General features: G+C 40.3%; 1 protein-coding gene across 1 annotated transcript in view; it reads right to left on the reverse strand.

The window, feature by feature from the left end:
- The window catches only part of BRE (brain and reproductive organ-expressed (TNFRSF1A modulator)), a 402733-nt gene that overhangs the window by 63697 nt on the left and 316043 nt on the right, over positions 1 to 22993 (reverse strand). The gene's annotated exons all lie outside the window — the stretch shown is intronic.

The raw sequence follows: 22993 nt of genomic DNA on the forward strand, positions 1-22993 counted from the left end.
GAACATAAGATCCAAAGCTATAAAACCACTAGAAGAAAACATAGAGGAAAAAGCCTCTTGACATTTGTCTGGGTAAAAATTTTTTGGATATAATACCAAAAGCACAGGTAACAAAAGGGATTGTATCAAACTAAAATGTTACTGCACAGTAAAGGAAACAATCAACAGAGTGAAATGGCAACCTATGGAATGGAAGAAAGTGTCTGTACACCATTTATCTGATAAGTGGTTAATATCTAAAATATTTATAAAACTCATACTCAATAGCAAAAAACCAAATAACCCAATAACAATCAGGCAAAGGACTTGAAATGGCATTTCTCAAGAGTAGACATACAAGTGGCCAACTCGTGCTCAAGATTATAATTATCAGAACCACAATGAGCTACCACCTCACAGAAAGAAATGGCTCTTAGCAAAAAGACAAAAGATAACAAATGTTAGCAAGGATGTGGAGAAAAGGGAACTACTGATGGGAATGTAAACTGGTTCTGAAATTATGAAAAATAATATAGAGATTCCTCAAAAAATAAAAAACAGAACTACCATATAATCCAGTGATCTCGCTTCCAGGTATATATCCAAGGAAATGAAACCAGTATCTTGAAGAGACATCTGTATTCCTACAGCCATAGTAGTCACAACAGCCAAGATATGAAAACAACCTACATGTCCATCAACAGACGAAAGGATCAACAAAACCCAGTTTACACAGGCAACGGAGTATTATTCAGCCTCAAAAAGAAGGAAATCTTCCTATCTGTGACAAAATGGATACACCTGGAGGACACTGTGTTGAGTGAAATAAGTCAGACACAGAAAGACGAATACTGCATGATCTTACTTCTATGTGGAATCTAAAACAGTCAAATTCATAGAGACAGAGAGTAGAACGGTGGTTGCTAGAGGTTGTGTGGCAGGAGGACATGGGGAGATGTTGTCCGAGGATACCAAGTTTCAGTTATACCAAATGAGGAAGTTCTGAAAATCTAATGTATAGCATAGTGACTACAGTTAACAATGCTGTATCGTACACCTGGAATCTGCTAAAAGAGTAGATCTTAAATGTTATCACCCCACACAAAAATAAGAAAAGAAAAAAAAAAGGTGACAATCTGAGGTTCTAGATATGTGAATTAACTTGATGGTGGCAATCATTTCATGGTATACACATATATCAGAACATCTAGTTGTGTACCTTAAATATATACAATTTTTACTTGTCATATATACCTCAATTTTCACTTGTCAAATATACCTCAATAAAGGGTGGGGGAAGGGTGGCATGGATCTTGAAGAGCCTTGCTTCCTTCATAATACGTTGACAGGTCACTCTCTCAGAATTTCTTTCTTTGAACAAGAACACCAGGAACTATTTGAAGACTGTAGCTGAGTCACATCACTGCAGCTGGCGGCACAGTCGTGTCCATGAGGGCCCAAGCGGTGAGGAGGGGAGGTTATGTTGGTTCCCTCCCCAGGTGGGTGAGACCTTGAAGGAACAATGTCCCTGGTGCAGCAGGAAGTGGTCTGGTGCCTCTGGTCCAGCTTGAGGCCCAACCAAATCAAACACAGCCAACCACCATGGCATTTACAAAAACCTCTTCTATTTGGATGAGAGGTGAGAACTTGAAGACTGGGTCTGTATTCTCCTGAAGAATTGCATACATGTGACACAGCTGCCTCCTTTTATCTTCAACACTGTTAGACGAGTAAAGCATTCCGCTGAGCTTTAGCTGTATGTCTGTGGACGGCTATCTTCTACATCGGGAAACCCAAATAAGATGCTCTGCATCCTTTTTTGTCTCCAAGGCTCTGGCACATACTCTGAATATGTCAACTTGGTGTTCATGCACCCACTGCATACCTGACGCCTGCATCCCATGGAAACAGGGCAAGAGCATACTGCAATAATCAAGAAATTATAGCATTACATCACTGAGTGAGCACGATAAGGCAAGGTAGAACTGAAAGGGCTCAGAGTTTGAATTTAAACGTCTGGAACCTGATCTAATCATCCTGCATTCACCACCCATGGGATCTTAGGTATGTTAGTAAACCTCTCTGCTTTCTACCTTTCCATTCGGGGAATGGCATTCATGAGTTTTATCTGGCAGGACTGTTATAAGGATTAGGAGACAATGCACGTAAGCTATCTTGCACAGTGACGGTCTCATAACGAGTGGTCCATGACAACTATCCTTGTGATGTGGACTGAGGGCCCAGATACTTTCTCTTCCATAGAAACAGCAGGGTAGTTATCAGGAGACTGGAGAAAGAACTCGCCATCCGGGAGAACAGGATTTGTGGTTCAGGAATCAGAAGATGAAGGTTTCCAGTGTAGGTTCAATCAAATCCATGACGAACAGCAGCAGTGGCCAAAATGCTCTTCAAAGCATAAAGTCCGCAAATGGGTAACACAGCTGTCAGACATCAGCACTAAAAGGGCTTGTTCCTAGATCTGGTCCTTTCTTAAGTGACAATTTTAACATCATTTTCTGTAACAGTAGGATATGTTGGTGAATTTTTAATTCTAAGTTCCTTTGAGGGAAGGATCATATCTTACTTGTATACCTGATACAATTCATGGTCCAAGATGAGGTTTCAAAAACTAATTTTTAATTGAATAGTGGGCTTAACCCCATTTTCCAGGCCAGAGTAGAGGAAAATAGCCCACGTGCTATAAACAGTGTCAGGCAATATTCCTTCCAGCATTTTCATAATATGTATATTAGCCAAGTGCTGCTAAGTACTGTTAGTCAAGTACTGTTGGAGCCTCTGATGTGATCTTCAGTGGGAAAAAAAGAAGAAAATCCAAAATATCTCAAGATTATTTTTATTGAATAGCCTAGGTTTGTTTTTAATCTTTCTACAGCCCATGGTCATATCTGTGGCCTCCCTTTTATGGGCTCTGAAGCTATAAATCTTAAAGAAGACAGATAAGGTAGGCACCTTGTTAAACAAAATCCCCACCAACAGGACAAACATTCAAACAGGAGTGGCCTGCCTTTATCTCATCACCACCCAGTTTTGACAGAGTCTGTTTCCCTTTTACAAAGGGCTTGCTGTCTGACAAGCGAACATTTTACCCAGGAGACCAAAAGTCACTCCCTGGGGAGGTATTTCCCAAAGGAGATGTACTGTCCGTTCCAGTGTGCGGGCGGCTGCTGGACTCACTCTCCAGGCTGCTGTAAATGCCTTGATTTTTATCTATGGTTAGAGGGATTGCATTTTTTGATAACCTCAGTCCATTTCCCTGAAAACGTGGGTATGTATCCATATGCTGACTCATTCTGGGTGCAGAGAGCAGAGTCCTCTACAGAAGGTGGAGCCTACAGAGGGTGGAGACAGCAGAGGCTGAAACTTGGAAGGAGGAGGAGAAGGGGGAAGGGAGAGGGGTGGAGAAAACAGGAACCCAGAGAGCTGGATTGATTATTTACAAGACAGTTTGCCAGCAGCTCGATAAGGGATGGAGCCTGGCTGGCGACTGTTACCATGCTGCTTCTTTGGGTCTTTCACTTAACGATAAAGGAGATTTGACGTGTTTATTAAGTCATTTGGTTGCCCTGGAAGATGGGCCTTTACCTGTGGTGATAACTGTCTAGCGATGACTCCCGCTTGTTACAAGCCTCAGCTTTTGTTTGCTGAGATGTGGGATTCAGTTGCATCTTTGTAGGCAGGAGATACTTTTAAAGGGACAGTTTTTAGGAAATTTAGATACACAAAGCTTGCCTTTCATGGCAAAGGATCACAATACAGCTTTGCAGGGTTTCTCTGCAAGGAATAATTGCCACAATACACATCAAGCGACGTGACACGCTGAGAGTGTGATGACGACTGATCCACACAGGAGAACCAGAAAGGATTCTGACCAGGGCACGGGGGCTGATCTCTGACCCTGACCACAGGGCCAGCAACATGTGTGATCTCAGGTGGACCTAGCCCCAAAGTGGGTCGCTTTCACTGCATGAGGAACACCAATTACCATTCACCTTTTCAAGTGATGTGTCTGTTCCTTGTCACATTCTTATAACTAATAAAGCTTTATTTGTATTGCTACTAATGATAGTGTTTCAGTTCACTTTTAAATTTACTATGTAATATCTGATACGTATCAAAGAATACTTGTAACGCACATACAACACGTTGAAAAAACAACGTGCCTGAATCCACACTCCCTCTCTGAACAAAGACACAACCTACAGCTGGAAGCCCTTTGCGTGCTCCCTCTCCACTCAACCCCCTGCCTCTCTGCCCAGAGATTGCCACTGTCCACTGTCATTCCCTTCTAAAAAATATTTATTTATTTGACTGTGCCAGGTCTTAGTTGAGGCATGGCATGTGGGATCTGGCTCCCTGATCAGGGATTGAACCTGGGACCCCTGCACTGGAAGCACAGAATCTTAGCCACTGGACCTCTAGGGAAGTCCCTCCTTTGTTTTTAAAAAACATGATTTTACTGCCTATTTCCCTATCCCTAAATAATATAGTGTCTGGTTCTGCTTACTTTTGAGCTTTTTATATATAACTTCTATCACCTAGGGTGTCTCCTGTAACTGGCTTCTTTGAGTCAACATTGAATTTCTAAGATTTCATCTTCATCGTGTGCAGATACGGTTTTGTCATTTCCACAACTGTATAATATTCTGTGGGGTGAGTTTAACACTATTTATCCACTCCCCTATCAGTGAACATTCACTCTCTCATTAGCTGATACCACAGCTAACAATGCCACTGTGACTACTCTTGTACACGTGTGCCTCAAACACTTCCTGCTAGGCAAAGCCAAACAAAATTTCTTGGCCTTTCTGCAATGAGGTGAAGCCACATGACTGAATTCTGACCCATAGACTATGGACAGGAGGGATAGATGCCCCTTCTAGACCTGGCCCTACAACCCTGGACGTGCTGGCCTGAGACAGAAGATGCAGTGGAGAATGCTGAGGCCACAAGGGACGGTGGAGCTACTGAATAGAAACGCCCAGGTCCTGGGATGCCTGCAAGCAGCAGAGCCCTCCCCAAACTGCCCACTGACCATCAGTGAAGTGATATCACAAAAAATAAACCTTTACTGTTAGCCACAGAGATGGGGCTTGGTTGCTTGTTATATCTGTAAGGCTTTCCTGACTAATACAAACTCCATTAAAATAGATTAGAGTATGTGTATATGTGTCAGAAGGGGTCAGATCAGGGCTAGGGTTGAGGGTGGAATAAGAGAGGTATGCCTATAAAAGGGTACCAGGGATCCATGGGGTGATGGAGACTTTCTGCGTCTTGGTTGTGTCAATGTCAATATCCTGGTTGCTGATAATGCACCGCAGTTGTTCAAGGAGGAGACTGGGTGAAGGGAACCCAGCATCCCTCTGTGTTACATGCTACCCTCACAGGTATTATATAATGATCTCAAAAGAAAAAGGTTTTCGTAAATATGGAGAAGTATTAAACACAGGGAGGAAGGCAGTTTCTCCCTGGTTTTCAGCAACATAAAGTGGTGTCAGGTACAGAGGATGGCCCTTAGACCCAGGAGTGTGCCCCAGGGAACACCCTTTGCCCTTGGTTTCTTCACCTTAAAAACAAGGACAGTACCTGCCCTAAAACTTCGTAGGGTTTTGGCAGATTAAAATTACACAAGATGATAAATAGGAAAGTACACTGAAACACTGAAAAGTTTTACACAGGATATTGAAGACTCATTTCTAGTAACAACTTGGCAATGACAAAGCATTATACAAATCCCACCTACATTTATAAGCGCTGGAAAGCTGTGGGCGCTGAGCCTTTGTGTTAACTCAGTGAGTGACCAAGACTGAGGGGCTGTTAGGGACTACGCCTTTGTGGTAACAAGATAAACGTCCTCCTTGTTCCAGGTGCAGACTGGTGTGAAATACACTGCTTCTCATGTAATGAAGAAAAAAAAACCCAACAATATATACTCATTTTTACTTTATTTGCATAAAGAAACTATGCAAGCCTGAATTTAAAAATGAATAAAAGTGACAAGATGACGAACAAGGTGGATTGAGGAGGATGAGATTTTTCATAGTGTGCCTTTTTCTAAATGAATATATATTGCCTATTCAAACAATAAAATACAAAATTTAAGGGACATTCTTAGGGAGGATTCCTATTTTGTGTGTGTGGGTGTGACAATTACTTTTGTTCTTCTTAAAGCCTTAGTTCCAGAAGGATGAAGTCTGCTGAGTGTTATCACTGGGGTGTGTATTTGTGTATACCAGTGTGTGTGTCTTAGTATAAGTCTGCACATGCCAGAGAATTCTGGACGAGGTCTTACCTCTCCTGTCTCTCCAAATTGGAAATACCCAGGGATCATGGAGGGGGGACCACTGGAACTGCTACCCTTGCTTTTCAATTTTCTGCTCCTTAGCTTATTACTATGTTTCAGAACACCAACTGATTTAATTAAATGATCACTTTATACAGGGAAACTGAGGCTGATCTAACTCACTCAACCAGACAAAAGGAGATTAGAAATAACAGCTGAGGTCTTTCCTCCCGTATCTGCTCTATAACCACAAGTTAGGACTTCTCTGGGTTTTAAGCAGTTTAAAACACAAATGCTCTCGGGGTACCAAAGTAAAACCTGGGTTGTCTCAAAGGACTTTCTAGTTGTTACAAGAATTAAATTTGAAAAGCTGAAATCAAGAAGCAGTTCTTTCTGACTGTGTTGGTTTTCTGCAGCTTCCACCATCTCGACAATAATGGAAACAGTCAATGATGTGGAGTAAACCGTCTTTGAACCTTAGAGTGTATAGTCTCTTTTTGTTTACTCTCTGTGGAGTCCACTAAGCCTGCAATCTTGGGCTGTTCACCTCCCAGAAGAATGGGCCTTCTGAAGTATTCTGTCCTTCTGGTTGAAGGCCAAGTGAGCATGTTTTCATTTTCTTGTAAATACAGTGTTCCAGCACTGTCCCAATCGAAATGGCTTCTACCTTCTCATTGACTGTCTGTGGTGGAACAGTTTGAACAGAAGGTTTGGCCCTCTCCATTCTTCCAACATAAAACAAACGCTATGCCATTGGGAGATGCCGTGCTGAGACCACAGTTCATTTCTGAGGTCTCAACCGAACATGAACCGAAGCATAAACTTTGCAAATTCTTTTAATTTGTCTGACATAGGAGATAGTTTACAAAACACATGAGGTTTCCATGCTACAGCCAAATGGAAAAATAAGAAATATTAGCACAGCCAAAGAGATTTTTAAAAAAGAAGAGCGTTCACTGGGAAAAGCCTCAGGGAATTTGAGTATAGCAGACTGTGAGTTCCTTTGGAAAATGAACATGTCCCCTTCAGCCCTCTATCTTTAGTATTCAGTATGGTGCCTGTCATGAAGAATATGCTTAAATGTTCATGGAGTTAAACGCAGCTGCCACCTGGGAGGACATAAAAAGACAAATTCCGTTTCTACAAATGTTAGGGTCTATAAAGCTAAATAAGACCTAACCTGATAGATGAACCGGAAACATGCACAGAACTAAATTTGTATCTTTATTGGGAAACAAACTGAGTTCAGACAAGGGTTTAGGTCAGAGATTGCTAGGTGCGTGGCATTTTAAATGTGAATGTAGTTGCTAATTCCCTGGCTGCATGGATAGATTCATTTTTTTAATTATCTTCACAAGGCTCCCCTGTATGCAAAGTGCTGATTACTGGTGGGTACTATGGTCTCCCTAGAGACAGGGAATTCTTAATCCACCTTTTCAACACTTGGGAGAGTTCAAAAGACTCACAGTACAAAGAGACAGATTCATAGTTGGGAGTTATCAGAAGTAACGTAGGGATAAGTAACTCATTTACAGAAAAGAACTAAGACTCAGAATTCAAACCTTCATGTACACTAGGGTAGGGACTCTCTTGATGACATACATAGAGTCTTTTGATTGTTATAGAAGAGGCAATATAGTATTATGTTGCATACATGGTGTTATATAATTTATATACTGTGCTCCCCAACCGCTTTCAAATGATAGCATGTACTCAGAAAGTTTGAATTTGGCAATAAATAGTTCATGATCTGAGCCAGTCAGCTCCCAGTCTTGTTTTGCTGACTGTATAGAGCTTCTCCATATTTGGCTGCAAAGAATATAATCAATCTGATTTCAGTGTTGGCCATCTGGTGATGTCCATGTGTAGTCTTCTCTTGTGTTGCTGGAAGAGGGTGTTTGCTATGACCAGTGCGTTCTCTTGGCAAAACTCTATTAGCCTTTGCCCTGCTTCATTCCATATTCCAAGGCCAAATTTGCCTGTTACTCCAGGTGTTTCTTGACTTCCTACTTTTGCATTCCAGTCCCCTATAATGAAAAGAACGTCTTTTTTGGGTGTTCTAAAAGGTCTTGTAGGTCTTCATAGAGCCATTCAACTTCAACTTCTTCAGCGTTACTGGTCATGGCATAGACTTGGATTACCGTGATATTGAATGGTTTGCCTTGGAAACGAACAGAGATCATTCTGTTGTTTCTGAGATCGCATCCATGTACTGCATTTCGGACTCTTTTGTTGACTATGATGGTTACTCCATTTCTTCTAAGGGATTCTTGCCCACAGTAGTAGATATAATGGTCATCTGAGTTAAATTTACCCATTTCAGTCCATTTTAGTTTGCTGATTCCTAGAATGTCGACGTTCACTCTTGCCATCTCCTGTTTGACCACTTCCAATTTGCCTTGATTCACGGACCTAACATTCCAGGTTCCTATGCGATATTGCTCTTTACAGCATTGGACCTTGCTTCTTCTATCATCAGTCACATCCACAACTGGGTGTTGTTTTTGCTTTGGCTCCATCCCCTCATTCTTTCTGGAGTTATTTCTCCACTATCTCCAGTAGCATATTGGGCAACTACCAACCTGGAGAGTTCATCTTTCAGTGTCCTATCTTATTGCCTTTTCATACTGTTCATGGGGTTCTCAAGGCAAGAATACTGAAGTGGTTTCCCATTCCCTTCTCCAGTGGACCACATTTTGACAGAATGTGAATTTCCAGATGTTCAAGCTAGTTTTAGAAAAGGCAGAGGAACCAGAGATCAAATTGCCAACATCCGCTGGATCATCAAAAAAACCAAGAGGGCTCCAGAAAAACATCTATTTCTGCTTTATTGACTATGCCAAAGCCTCTGACTATGTGGATCACAATAAACTGTGGAAAATTCTGAAAGAGATGGGCATACCAGACCACCTGACCTGCCTCTTGAGAAACCTGTATGCAGGTCAGGAAGCAACAGTTAGAACTGGACATGGAACAACAGACTGGTTCCAAATAGCAAAGGAGTACGTCAAGGCTGTATATTGTCACCCTGCTTATTTAACTTACATGCAGAGTACATCATGAGAAACGCTGGGCTGGAGGAAGCACAAGCTAGAATCAACATTGCTGGGAGAAATATCAATAACCTCAGATATGCAGATGACACCACTGTTATGGCAGAAAGTGAAGAAGAATTAAAGAGCCTCTTGATGAAAGTGAAGAGAATGAAAAAGTTGGCTTAAAGCTCAACATTCAGAAAACGAAGATTATGGCATCTGGCCCCATCACTTCATGGCAAATAGATGGGGAAACAGTATCAGACTTTATTTTTTGGGGCTCCAAAATCACTGCAGATGGTGACTGCAGCCATAAAATTAAAAGATGCATACTCCTTGGAAGGAAAGTTATGACCAACCTAGACATCGTTTTAAAAGCAAAGACATTACTTTGTCAACAAAGGTCCGCCTAGTCAAGGCTAGGGATTTTCTTGTAGTCACGTATGGATGTGAGAGTTGGACTATAAAGAAAGGTGAGCATCAAAGAATTGATGCTTTTGAAGTGTGGTGTTGGAAAAGACCCTTCAGAGTTCCTTGCACTGCAAGGAGATCCAACTAGTCCATCCTAAAGGAGATCAGTCCTGGGTGTTCATTGGAAGGACTGATGTTGAAGCTGAAACTCCAACACTTTGGCCACCGGATGTGAAGCGCTGACTAATTTGAAAAGATCCTGGTGCTGGGAAAGATTGAGGGCAGGAGAAGGGGATGACAGAGGATGAGATGGCTGGATGGTATCACCGACTCAATGGGCATGAGTTTGGGTGGACTCTGGGAGTTGGCCATGGACAGGGAGGCCTGGCGTGCTGTGGTTCATGGGGTTGCAAAGAGTCAGACACAACTGAGTGACTGAACTGAAGTCAGAAAGTGCTATAATTTTATGGCACAACAGGAAAAATATGTAAGGCAGGCAGAGATCACTAAGTATAGGAGCCAGTCCTGAGCCCAGCCCTCATTTCCAAGGACTGAAATGATCAGCAGGCTACCTGGAGCTCGTCCCCACCCCAAGAGTGTGTCCCAGCCTGTGGGCTGGGAAGCTTTAGTGAACGTGGAGAACAAGTGTTCTGGAAAGGTCTTAGTTCAAATGCTGTTCCTTCAACTACTAGCTAGGTGACCCCGGCAAGTTACTTTCTTTCTAGGTGCTTCAGTTTTCTATACTGTAGAATGGGGATAAGTAGCCATCTTATAAGGCTGTTGAGAGAAGTACATGGGATTAGGAATGTTAAGTACTACTTAGCACAGTACTTTGCACATAGTGAGCATTCAATAAGTGAGGTTATTTATGTATTAATAAGACAATGGCATCATCATGATCACTACCATCATCACTGGTCACCAGAAGGCACTTCTTATCATTCTCAGTAACCTCTGAGAATGAACTGAAGAGAAAAGAATACCAGGTTGACTAACACTGAAGAAATGTGGTCAGTAAGATGCCTGCCTACTAATGAATTGGTTTTTTAATTTCTTCATTTTTCAAATTGTGGTAAAACATAACACTTACCATTTCAGCCATTTTTGAATGTACAGTTCAGTGGCTTTAAGTACAATGACAGTGCTGGGCAAACAGCACCACCATCCATCTCCAGGACTTTTCTCATCTTCCCAAACTGAACCTCTACCTGTTAAACAACAACTGCCCACTCCCCGTCTCCCTCTTCCCTGGTAACCTCTATTCTGCTTTCAGTCTGTGACATTGACTACTGTAGGTACCTCATACAAGTAGAATCACATAGCATTTGTCCTTTTAATTGTGTCTTGACATTCACTTCACCTATCTGAACACAACTGTTTAAATTTACCCAAAGGTCATTCTCAGTTCAGAAGTCACTCCCTAAAGCCTCTTAAAATACATTCTACACCAGGCCACGTCAAGAATCTAGACCATCTCTATGGCAGGAAAAGTTACCAACAAGGTTTCAAGTTTAAACCAAAACTCTGTCAGTATGACGTATGACTGAATCCTTTTGTTAAGGGTTCAGTCAAGCCAAATAGTTCTGAATCGTTCAGACTGGGGATGACCAGGGGTTTCTAGCTTGGGATGGACTCCAGGTGAAGCCTGTGAGAATCTCCACCACATATTCATTTTATGTAAATGTCCATTCATTGATTCTTCACCTGGATATCCAGTGGCTCATAAAATTCAACATATCCCAAACTGGGCTCAGCATTTCCAAATCTGCTCCTCCTCACATAACCCCTGCTTCAAGTGATTGGCATCATTGGCTAACAGATGCTTACGGAAGAAAGCTGGGAATCATCCTACTTCTTCTCAGTCCTGCACTGGGATCAATTACTCAGTTTTGCCAGTTTTACTTCCAAAATATTTCTGGAAATATCTTCTTTCCCTTCATCTCTATTATGACTGCTCTAGTTCTGGTCTAATCATCTTTTGCCTAATCCATCTTTCCGATTTCCTGGTTCACGTTTCAAATCATCTACATATGAGAATAATCTGTTTTTATAAAAAGCAAATATTTGTCCCTTCTCTATTAGGCATTCTTTAGTGACTTTTTTATTTTAAGCTACATGACTTAAAAAAATACATCTGTTTATTTAGTTTTGGTTTGGGGTCTTAGCCGTGTCATGCAGGATCTTGCATTGCGGTGCTCACTCTCTCTAGTCCTGGTGTGCAGGCTCAGTTGGGCCGTGGCCTGTGGGATCTTAACTCCCCGACCAGGGCTCAAATGCACTGGAAGGCAGACTGGCCCGCCAGTGAAGTCCCTTCAGTAGCTTCTTGCTATCCTCACGGTAAAATCTGCCTCACTGGCTTATGAAAGTTGTACTTGTACAGTTAGGAAGTATACAATATGTAAATGAAAAAGCCAGTAAACCTCAAATCTGGGCATTATTTTCTGGAATTTTCCTCATGCTGAACATTATTTAGTTCTTCAGGCTAGTGTTAAGATATCAGCAGTACAATTCTGAACACATACCGTTATAAAAGCGCTCACCTATCTTAGTATCTTGGAACTGAGCCATTCAAATATAGGAAAAACAATTGGATTTAGGAAACCGGGTTTCTAGTCCTGTTCTTCCCCTAACATCATGCATGGCCCCAGGTCAGCCACTGACCCACATCCTACTCCTGTAACACAGAAGGTTTTCAGAGATTCTTAATCTGAGGTCCATGCAACCCCGTTCTCTTCCTTCCCTTCCACAAAGGTCCTTGGATAAAATTCAGGGCATCTTGGAACTTGCATGGGAAAAATGTATATCTTTATATTCACTACTTTTAACTGAAATTTAGCATTTCTTCTAATTATGAATGCAGGCAACCATCTGTAGCAGTGTTAGCAGTACTCTGACTTTGGTATCAAGAAAAATCACAGGTATTTTTATATCACATTGTGGTTGTTGCTCATATTTTCAAAATAGTCTATGTTCGTCACTACTTCAAAATTGCAGTGATTATTAGATTTGCCATGAATATGGTTATTGAAGGTATTTAAAGAGAATTATATCTATTATTATTTTTTAAAGATGTGGTAACAGCATTTTAATTGGCTTCCTTGTAGTATACTATATACTTTATTTTATGCATTTTAAAACACAAGAATGAATCCATAGGGTTCACCAAAGGAGTCTTTGGCATAAAAAAAAAAAATTAAAAATCCCTAGGCAAGATGACCTCTAACCATTCATTCAAGTGCTAGGAATTCTATCCAAAACTGGCATAGAGATAGATAGTTCATATTGTAAACAAGATGATTAAAAGCACTTTTGAAACTGGAAGGTAGTATACTAATGTGAGAAGCCGTCCTCTATGGGCCCATGGGTGAAGTGATATCTTCAACGATTTCACTCCTTAGCTTTTAAAACTAAATTTAGGGCAAGGAAAATGGGTAGTGATGCCCATTATTTGGGCTCACACTTCTAAAGAAAGATTTTTCAAGATTTATGGGTCTTGACTTATTTGGATCCTGCTTTGAACAAAAAGAACTGTAAAAAAAAGAACAAAAAACAAAAAAGAAACATGTCTGAAACAAATAGGAAAATTTGAACATAGACTGGCTATTAGATAATATTAAAGAGTTTTATATGTAATGTTATTTTGGTTACATCTTCTTTGAAAAATTTCTTATCTGCTAGAGAGACATGTTGAATTATAGGTGAGATCATATTTCACATACGCTTCAAAATAGTTCAGAAAATTTAAAAAAAGAAATAAGGTAGACAAAATTGCAATACAGATGATGGGTACATGGGGGGTTCATTATATTTTTCTCTCTTTTTTGTGTTTTGTTTGAAATTTTTTATAATAAAAAGTGTTTACAACTTTTTTTTTTAAAGTTTCATAGACTTTTAGGATAGATCAAGCCTACAGAAATGTTTGGATTGTACTATATATATTAAAAATAAAAAAATCATGTAAAGGAGTCTGCAGCTTGCCACAGTTCCTGCCACACCTTCTTGTCTTAGAACCTGGGTTGCTCCATCTATGTTGCCTACTTGGCTCACATAACATTTGACTTTGTAGGTTTGCACAGTCTTTATATAATGAACCATTATAACTGACTACCTTCACTATGTCTAAACTGCTTAAATCTAGTTCTTAATAATTAGGAACTGGTAATTCTTTTCTGTTAGTTTTGGTTTTTTTCCCAATCTTCATTATTAAAAAATTAAACTGTAGTTGACTTACAATATTGTATTAGTTTCAGGTATATAGAAAAGTGATTCAGATAAACACACATATTCTTTTGATACTGTTCTCCATTATAAGTTATTACAAGATTTTGAATTCCCTGTGCTATACAGTAAAAACCCTTGTTTATCTATTTTATATATAATAGTGTGTCTCTGTTAATCCCATACTCTTAATTTATCTCCCTCCCCCTTTCTGCTTCGATAACCATAAGTTTGTTTTCTATGTGTGAGTTTCTGTTTAACGAATAAGTGATATCATATAATATTTGTCTTTGTCTGACTTACTTCACTTAGTTTGATCATCTCTATGTCTATCCATGTTGCTGCAAATGACAATATTTCATTCTATTCTATGGCTGAGTAATATTCTATTGTGTATGTATACCATAGCTTCTATCTACTCATCTGCTGATGGACACCTAGGCTGCTTCCATGTCTTGGTTACTGTAAAGAGTACTGTTATGAACATTGGGGTGCATGTATTATATATCTTTTGGAATTTAGAGTTTTTATCTTTTCTGGCTATATGCCCTGTAGGGGGATTACTGGATCCTATGGTAATTTTATTTTTAGTTTTTTAAGGAACTTCCATACTGTTTTTCATAGTGGCTGCAAGAGCTGGTAATTCCTTAATTAAACCACTTATTTTTCTCTTCCTATGGCCACAGAGTGAAACCCTTCTTGAGTCAATGTATCTGTGCCACTGCACATGGGATCACAGGTGGACAAACTGTTACCACCACTGAGGAGCAACACCAGTTTTATACCCCACTGCTTTCATATCAGTAATGTCATTGGAGAGATGTTCACCCATGTTCCTGGGAGATGAAACACTATATGCCTATCTCCCACTGCATGGATGGACACTGACCCTTTACTTTAGTTCCTGGGACTCACAGTTCTCTGTGAAACTCCAAAGGCTTGCAACATTCATCACATTCGTGGGGACACTGCCAACCAATGACATGAAGCCGTTGCAGAAATGCAGTTCATTTTCATATAACCTCTGGAATCAGTTTGTGGATTTAAATCCCAAATCTGTCACAGTGAATATATTTATTCTTTCTGTGCCACAGATTTGTCATTTGTAAAATGGGAAGTTACTAGTAATTATCCTCAGAAGGATGATGAGGAAGAATAACTATATATATATATATATATATATATATATATACACACACATATATACACACACACACATACACATACATATATATGCACAATATTGAGAACAGTGTCTGGAGCATGGTATACAGTTAATATCTGCTACCTACTGTTACCATAACTATTATCTTCAACAACACCAAAAGTTTTACACCCAAATAATGCCCATGTTTCAACAATACCTCAAAATTAATTCTAAGGAAAGGTTACACTAAATGAGACTGATACTATAAAAGTTACTCTCTGTAAAATGAGTCCTTTCTTTCATTGAGTTAGGTGCCTTGTTGTGTTATAATTTGTTAATTTCAAAGCAGTTACAAACATTTTTAAGTTAAAAACACTGAGTTTTCATGACCTTTCTTAATTAAGATAAATTCATTTTAGCAATTGAACTAATCCAATAATTACAGTTGAAAAGAATACTATAACGTATATAAGAAGGTATTTGGAATCGTGTGGAATTAAAAGACACTTGTTCCTTGAAAGAAGAGCTATGACCAACCTAGATAGCTTATTAAAAAGCACAGACATTACTTTGCCAACAAAGGTTCGTCAGTCAAAGCTATGGTTTTTCCAGTAGTCACGTATGGATGTGAGAGTTGGACTATAAAGAAAGCTGAGCGCCGAAGAACGAATGCTTCTGAACTGTGGTGCTGGAGAAGACTCTTGAGAGCTCCTTGGACTGCAAGGAGATCCAACCAGTCCATCCTAAAGGAAATCAGTCTTGAATATTCATTGGAAGGACTGATGTTGAAGCTGAAACTCCAATACTTTGGCCACCTGATGCGAAGAGCTGACTCATTGGAAAAGACCCTGATGCTGGGAAAGATTGAAGGTGGGAGGAGAAGGGGACAACAGAGGATGAGATGGTTGGATGGCATCACTGGACATGAGTTTGAGTAAACTCTGGGAGTTGGTGATGGACAGGGAGGCCTGGCGTGCTGCATTCCATAGGGTCGCAAAGGGTCAAACACCACTGAGGGACTGAACTGAACTGATCTGATATTCACAACCTCCTTCCTTACAAGTCCTTTAAACTCACTGAAAAGGTCTCACAAGGTATTAGAATGAAGAAAAAATTCCCGATGAAAATTAATGAAATGATTCTCAAATCAGTGTCAGAAATTACAAAAAAAGACTTTCTGGAAGTAGACTCTCAACATGAAACAGAAGTCTCAATTTGAATGAAAATAGTGACAGTGGTTTCTAAAGGATTGGAGTTATTTGAGCTATAAACCTTGAATAGGGTGTGTTTGTGTGTGTAATCAAAAGACAAAAACCACTTTGCCCAGCAGAGCTAACCACTTTCAAGGAAGTCCAGGGTAAAAATTAACCCAAATGTTTAAAGTATCTAAAAGACCCATAGTTCTCTTAATCAAAGCAAAAAGGCATTTTACATTAGAAAGTAGATTTTCCTTTATCTTTTTCTGTATTTTTAAATCATTTTGAACAGTACAGAAAATTGATTGGTTTTGCCTTTTGTTCATAATCAATTTTAGTTCTTGTTGCTTTGATAGTTATTATTTCTACCAAAATGATAAAATTAAATCATAAAGTTTGATATATGCCTGATCTAAGTATACTAATTCCAAAATTATATTATACTTTTCACAAATCTGGTTTGAAATGAATTCTCATGTATATCATTCCTAGTTTTAATCACTTTGTTGACTGATTTACTCTTCAAATCTGCTTATTTATATAAAAATGTGATCTGTATTCAAAAAGTAAGTAGGTTTGGGAAACCGCACAGTTGCGGTTTTACTAAATTATCTAGTAGTTATCTTGTTTGTTGCTGCTAAATATTCTACAATACTTTGTTTCTGTGACAAAGAGATGAGTTCACACCACTTTGCTCAGGAGATGAGTAGCTGTCACTTTAATAGCGCTGCCTTGAGTGGTGAAAAGACAGTGATACATCAATGTAAATAATTTCCTTGGTTAGACCAGCAATCACACAGCCTGACACAATCAGAGCTTGGAAGGGGCATTTGCAACAATAAACAGAAGCCTCTGATTTTTACTTAAAATTTCAAAAGCTGTCCTGATTTCTAGCTTATTGGCCTTGATTACAGGCCTATGAGGAAAGAATTATTTAAATGACTAGCAAAATTAGTCTGCAGATGTCAATCTCCTCTAGCTTTAAAAAAAAAAAAAAAACCTTACCAGAAACTGAGCTCTTTATAAAGTAAAATAACTGTTTTCTGAATAGTTTAAAAGTAAGCTTAAAAGTAATGAATGAATGGAAAGAGACAGATAAAAACAAATACCAAAAGTATAGTAAGAAAACTGTGTTAACTTTTAATTATTCAAAATAAAGGGAAAAAATCAGAGTAAAAACTCATCATCTGCTGGAAAAAATAAACCCTGCCACTTCCCTCTGCCTCCACTACAACTATGAAATGGAGTAACAAGGTCCTACTAAGACGTACCTTAAAAAATGGACAGAGCAAAATACAAAGGAAATTATTACCTTCTTTTAATATTTTTGAAAAATATAAGATTATTTATAACAATAACACAAAAAGCTGTACTGTTGTATTTACATAGTGACACATATCGATATAACATATATGACAACAAGAGCACAAAAAAGGGGGAGAAGGAGGGGCAAAATGGTTATATTTTACCAGAATCAAGTCATCATTAATCTCGAAGTAGACTGGGTCAGCTAAAGACGCATACTGTGATATCTAGAAAATACTGCTAAGAAATTAACAACCAAATGGTAGCTAAAATAGCAACAAAGAAATCAAAACAGTACACTAACAAATTCTGCTTGACACAAATGAGGCAGTAAAAGAGGAACAAAAAAAGAATGGGACAAACAGAAAACATAAAAATGGCAGACCCCAATCCAACCGTACCAACAATTACATAGAATGTCAATGGAGTAAACTATCTTAAGAAAACAGCAGAGTTTCTTTAAATGCATGCAAAAGCAAAACCCAAACATATGCTATCTATGAGACACATTTTAGATTTAAAGGCATTTAGGAAAAAAAAAAAGGCTGAAAGCAGTGAGCTGGAAAAGGTATACCAAGCAAACAATAAACAAAACAGAGCTAGAACAGCTTATTAATATCAGATGAAATAGACTTTAAGTTCAGAAATATCACTAGAGACAAAGAGGAGTATTCCATAATGATAAAAAGGTCAAAACGTTAGAGGATGAAACAATTATGAATGGACTTGTACCTAAGAACAAAACAGACAGAACTGAAAGCAGAAATAATCCTTCCTGCATGTTAGTTGTATCGACATTCCTCAATAAAAGGCCGTCCCTAGTTCCTGCCAGAAAACCCTTTCCTACAGCGACAACTATAGTTTCCAGCTTCTGGTGCCCACACTCCTCTCACCCCAGGGGTCCTAGGGAAGGTCATGACTCCCTATTGCTGCTGCTAATCAGCCCTTTTGGTTCCACTGAATTCTCCCTATGTATCCCTGAGATGTAATGGGGCTTCTCTCATAGCTCCATCAGTAAAGAATCTGCCTGCAATGCAGGAGACCTGGGTTTGATTCCTGGGTTGGGAAGATCCCCTGGAGAAGAAAATGGCAACCTACTCCAGTATTCTTGCCTGGAGAATCCTCATGAACAGAGTAGCCTGGCGGGATACAGTCCATGGGATCGCAAGAGTCGGACACAACTTAGCAACTAAACCACCACCACCTGTGTGATGTGCCATCCATTTTCTGACGGAAATTTGACCTATATCTAAACTCCCCTCCTTGGATTGAAAGAGACTGCTGCTGCTGCTGCTGCTAAGTCGCTTCACTAGCAGTTCTTACTCAATAGCCATTCCCTCTTTCTCACTCAAGTTAAAAGAACTCTGATTTTTAGCTGGGCATTTGTTTCCCCAGAAAAAGAACTACATTTCCCAGTCTGCCCGAACACACATGCTGAGGCCATATGAGCTAAGTCTGGGCTACATATCACTTTGTGCCTTGTATATAGTAAGCAAGCTCATAAAATATTTGCTTTAAAAAATGCATATCAGTATACTTCACTTTTATCTGATCTCTTGTCTCATTAACTAGGTCAGGGGTTGGCAAACTTTGTAAAGAGTCAAAGGGTAAATATTTGAGACTTTATTTTTGTTGCATATTCTTCTCATCCCTCCTCAACAACCCTTTAAAAACATAAAAACCATTCTCAGTTCGAGGGCCATATAAAAATAGACTGAGGGTGGAGTTTGGCCCATAGGCTGTAGGCAGTCAACTCTTGTGTAGACTCCAACTGTCTTAAGGTCAAGCCTGAGTTATTTACTTATATCCTCTGGGACATAGCACAATACTGAGCACACAGCAGGTTCTCCAGAAACTTAGAACTCAGTTGCATTGGCTAAATTGACTGGGTTAGGCATAGAGAAAAAACGAAATGAAACACCTAAAACAGTCAGATTTGGTCTAACAGGTATTTTGCCAGGGAGAGAAGGCCTATGGTCCAGGCTGAATGACTCAAAAGGTCACTGACAGGGATTACAGGTAATGGGAAAAGACAGCTTCTCATTCTGTCAGAATCTTAATACCCTCTGCTTCCAAGCAGCAATCCTATGACCTTAGGCAGCGTGGCTGACAGGGGCCCAAGAAAGAGTCAATTTTCCCCAGTGGTTACTTTTGTTCTGCATTACTATGCCTTGCTCTCTGGTTCCCTTGTCACCCAGCATTCTGAAAAGCTGCTGGTTTAAAGACAGCATCTACCTCCAGAGGTACAAACAGCTTGACAAATACAGAATTACATATTTAACCACTACAGATAATTCTTAGATGGTGACCAGGAAACCTTTCTGGAAACAGTTTCCGAATGAGAGCAAGTACTTGCTCTTGCTGTGGTTCCAAATCTCGTGATATACTGATCTAGATGAAGGAAAGAAGGAATAAATGGATAAAAATACTCCCTGGCCATAATCATGGCCACAGCTCCCACTCCTGGAACCACCAGAATGCCAGGAAGTTGCAGTGTCTCCTGAGAGATCCAAGAATGTGTATAATGTTTTCCCCTAGGGCATTTTTGCTTCCGTGCTCTGGCAAAGGCTGAGGTCAGAGCCACTGGCCTCAAGAGAACAGTGCCTCTTTCCTGTAGCATCCAAAAGGCTCAGAATTACTGCCAGCACCTATCCTCTCAAAAGTCTTCTTCCCAGCCCTGGGCAGAACAGAGGGAGGGGGAGATCAGAGACATTATTTCATATCCTGCCAGCTCTTCAATCTCCATGAAGTACTGAGCCAGCCACAGAAAACTGGCTCCATTTCTAGGCACTTCTTTCTTTTTCATGTTCTTGAGGTCTCAGAATAATTCACTGCAATGTTCTATCATTAAGTCTCTGCCACTCCATATTCAACTCCCATCTTCACGGCAAGAACAAAAGCAACAAGTGGTCCCTTGAGGGTTATAACCTAGCAAGCAAGTGTTTCCCAAAGAAGGTAAGTCTCAGACGCTTACCAGTATGACTGAATAAAATGCATTACCTAATCAAGCTTGGTGTGCTGCAGTCCATAGGGTCACAAAGAGTAGGACAGGACTTAGTGACTGAACAACAAGCAAGTTTCACTCTGATGATGTAGCAAGTCCTACATTCTAGATATAAGAAGAAAAAGGGTAGAAATAATTTATTTAAAGATAGGCTGTGAGTTAATGATGGAGTAGTAAATAGCATCAAAGTCCCTTGATTCTGTCCCTTGTCTGTATAAGATCTTATCTGCCAAAGAGCCAAGAATGTGGCCATGATGCCAAGAGCAGGGAGCAAATGGGCTGCGGCAGAAAGGAGGAAGAGCCTGAGGAAACACTTTGGAAAGAGTTAATTATATAAACCTCGAGGTCCCTGCGCCTGTTCTAATGAGTGTCTGGGGGTTCTATGTTTCTGAAGAAGTAATCAAAACTAAATGAAACTGAAACTTTGAAAATATGACTCTGGGACTTAATTCTGCATGTCTGACAAAGGAAGGTAGAGAAGGAGCTGTAAGAAATACTGGACACTGTACTATGGAGAAAATACTCTTTGGGGAATAGACCTTCCTAAGGAACAGGAATTGCTGTAACACTGAGCACACTGAGAAGAGAGCTAACAGGAACTGAGAGGTGGACGCTCTTTTCTCTCTGAACACCTCTCCTGCCAGCACCACCAGAGCAGCCATTCTTAAGTCCCATGTGGAAAACACAGCGAGAAAGATTAGTGCCAAGGATTTCTTTTTTCCATATATCTGATATGACCTGACAGCATCTTTTTTTGATGATGCTCCTTGGAAGAAAAGCTATGACAAACCTAGATAGTGTATTAAAAAGCAGAGACATCACTTCGTTGACAAAAGTCCGTATAGTTAAAGCTATGATTTTTCCAATAGTCATGTACAGATGTGAGAGTTGGACCATAAAGAAGGCTGAGTGCCAAAGAACTTATACTTTCGAACTTTGGTGCTGGAGAAGACTCTTTAGAGTCCCTTGGACTGCAAGGAGATCAACTCAGTCAATCCTAAAGGAAATCAACCCTGAATATTCACTGAAAGGACTGATGCTGAAGCTGAAGCTCCAATACTTTGGTCACCTGGAAGAGCTGACTCACTGGAAAAGACTCTGATGCTAGGAAAGAATGAGGGCAGACGGAGAAGGAGACAAGGGAGGATGAGATGGTTGGATGGCATCACTGACTCAATGGACATGAGTCTGAGCAAACTCTGGGAGATGGTGAAGGACAGGGAAGCCTGGCTTGCAAAGAGTTGGATACATACAACTTAGCGACTGAAAAACATCCTTTTTGAAAGTGGAATCATGGCTAGGAGACCAAAGAAAGTTTTCAGGAAGACTGTTGAGATTTCATGCCACTTTGGGATGAAAAAAACTGGTTGAAGCTGTCATCTAATTTACTGTCTCTAACTGTCTCTCCATGTGTCCTTCCTTCTGAATCCTTCTCTCACAGCTCCTCTGGGAGGCCTCTGCCCACAGCCACCACCGTTCGTGGCAGGTTACAGACCCCTCTTGCTGAGCCCGCCTAGAGGAAACACACCAGACTAATCTCCCAGGCAGCTGTCCAGGGTCATGAAAGACAAACCAAGCATATACTAAGGATCTGGGGTCAGATTACCAAGCTAGAAACAGAATCACAGAATCACAGGATCAAGATGGTGGGGCAAAGCGGACATGGCAAATAGGAAGTGAGATCTCAGAAAGGAATTAACACTCAGAACAAAAAATCAAAGCTGTGGCACATAAGGTCAGAATCAAAAGTGAGAGCTGGGAGCGCTAGTATACAGCTCAGCTGGGTAGGGCCACAGAAGATGGTGAAGAGAGCTAACAGGAACTGAGAAGAGTGCCAGGAGGCCTTGACTGGGACTTCCTCTCCCACCTGGTCCTGTATTGCAGGATAAGCTCCGTCTGCTGATGTCTCTATGGGACTTAACAACCCGATCCCCAGTGACATAAGAGGAGACTAAAGCAGGGGGAGGCTTGTCCCAGCAATTTGAACAAGGTCATATAATTAGTTGGAGGCACACCCAAGATGAAAATTGTCACCTCTCCAACTCTGCTTTTCCATGCATATAGTTAATGTAGACAATATGCATGCACTTTTCAGATGCATTTGAAATGATGGTTCCATGTAAGACTAGTTATATAGAGTAGGAGCTCCATATGAAACACTGCCTGACAAGGCAGTTACTATTAGGAAATACCTTAAGCCAGCAGCCCCCAACTTTTTTGGCACCAGGGACCAGTTTCATGGAAGGCAATTTTTCCATGGACTGGGGGCAGGGAGGAGATGGTTTGGGGAGATTCAAGTGCATTACATTTATTGTGTGCTGTATTTCTAATCTAATGCCATCACTGATCTAACAGGAGGGACTGGTCCATGGATTGGAGGTTGGGAACCCCTGCCTT

Source organism: Capra hircus, chromosome 11 (assembly GCF_001704415.2).
Source record: "Capra hircus breed San Clemente chromosome 11, ASM170441v1, whole genome shotgun sequence".
NCBI classification, from domain to species: domain Eukaryota; kingdom Metazoa; phylum Chordata; class Mammalia; order Artiodactyla; family Bovidae; genus Capra; species Capra hircus.